Here is a 2,132-nt window from a genome sequence, read left to right as displayed (position 1 = left end):
GAGGCTTTCTGCTCCCGTAAAGATTTACAGCCTTGGAAACCCTGTACAGGGTCGCTATGAGTCAGAACCGACTCCACGGCACATAACAACAACAACAACAGCTCAATTTTTTCCCTAGATCTCAATTGAGCAGCTCTATAGACCTTTGCTAACAGTAACAGTCATATGAAGAGCTTTGCATTTTCAATAAGCAGTGGATGGTAGATATCTCTTTTATATTTTGGTTTGATTTCCAACATTGGAGGCATATATGAGCTTTTAGCCTTCTAGCATCCTCTATTTTTCCTTGATCTAAAGTGGTTTGTATCAGTCTATCTTTAAATTGGAGTACTGGCATGGCACTGTGGATTAATCTGTCAGACTGCAGATTCATTTGAATTGCAAGGTCGGCGGTTCAAGCTCACCAGTCACTCCTTGGAAACCCTATGCAGGGTAGATATGGGTTGGAACTGATTTGACAGCACTTAACAACAACAACAACAAATCTCTAAACTGATATATTATATCCATATAATTTTGGAATTCCTCGGGCATATTGGGACTGAAACAGAAATTGCTGTAAGTGTAATCACTTGTGTAAAAGTATTGAGTAAAATGCAGTTCTATGCAGAAAAAAAATTGTTTAGTACTCTGAATGGGTGTTGAGAACTGGGGTATGGAAAATTACATGAAATTTCTAGGCCAAAGCTGGGTCCAAATAAAATTCTTCTTAATCTATTTTGGTACAACTCTCTGCCTTTCTCATTGGTTCTGTGTTGCTGTGAAGAAGGAAATGGGAGTGGTGGGTACTAGAAATGTAAGAAGACTGAGAAATACTCAAAAAAGAAACCAAAGTGGTACTATTGGTAACATACAAGTCTTGTTTACAGCTTATTCTATATTTCTACATAGGAGTTGTTTTGGACTGGCTCTTATGATGGTTCAGGCAGACTGATATGGAAAATACAAATACAATCTTCCAACTGTGATGAAACTGATCTTATATCTCACTGGGATTCCACAGGGTGATGGTTGCTCACAAAGAATGTCTTGGAATTGTACTAAAGATGATCTATCTCCAACATGACCCACTGATGCAGAGATGATGAAATGTACAACTAAAGGTAACAGATTCTTTTGCTGAGGGTTCAGATTTATACATAATCAGTATGATATGTCCATGAATCCTCCAAAATATAAAGAACAAGCATGTTAAAATTCCCTCTGGATTTCTTTGGGAGGAAAGCAGAATTATTATATATCAATCCTGCAAGTGATTTCTATTCTGTGATATAGATGCATCCTGAGTGATTTACTAGGTGTTTTTCGTCTCTTATTTCCAGGATTGTCTGACAGGTGAAGGCGAGAGGGTCTGTCAAAGCATAACATTCAAGAGGTCAGTTTGAGACAGGGCCAAATTCATCCTTCTGACAAAGATATAACAAGACGGAATGGATTTTTAGTTGTCCCTAGCAGATATCTCTATACTGCAACATATTAGACACTTTTAATAGAGGTGTTGAAAAAGAAATCAGAGATGTGAGGATGAAAGCTTTTCTCCAAGAGTAAGTACCTGAATATGAAATTTATAAAGAGAAGAAACATGAAGCTTCTCTTTAAAGAAAATAATTATTGTTCATACCATGTCTTGTTTCTGCTGACATTAATATACATAATATCACAAAAGGAAATATAATTAAAATAGATAGATGGTAACAACTAGATCAAAGCACATTGAGACTAGGAAAGGTCAGAGGGGAACCTGGATATGTATCAGAAACTGTTGTGCATGATCTAGGTACAAATTCTAAGCGTTCTTGGGGTCATTTCAAAAATGGTGGATGATAGGTTATATGGTTGTTGTTGTTAAGTGCCATGGAGCCATTTCCAACTCATAGTGACCCCTGTATAGGGTTACCAAGTAGCAGCTGGTGAGCTTGAATCACCGACCTTGCAGTTCAAACTGACCTTAGAGTCCAGTGCATTAACCTGCAGCACTACACCCGGATTCCTGATAAACCCACAGATTTCATAACACAAAAACAAACTAGCACAATTATCTCTGATAATGGGATAAAATGTTCAAAGTTGGGCTCATATGAATGGGCCATAAGTAGTAGTATAAATAGCACCCTTAGTTTAAATACCACACA

Source organism: Chrysochloris asiatica, unplaced genomic scaffold, assembly GCF_000296735.1.
Source record: "Chrysochloris asiatica unplaced genomic scaffold, ChrAsi1.0 scaffold00065, whole genome shotgun sequence".
Taxonomy (NCBI): domain Eukaryota; kingdom Metazoa; phylum Chordata; class Mammalia; order Afrosoricida; family Chrysochloridae; genus Chrysochloris; species Chrysochloris asiatica.
This window is presented reverse-complemented; position numbering follows the sequence as displayed.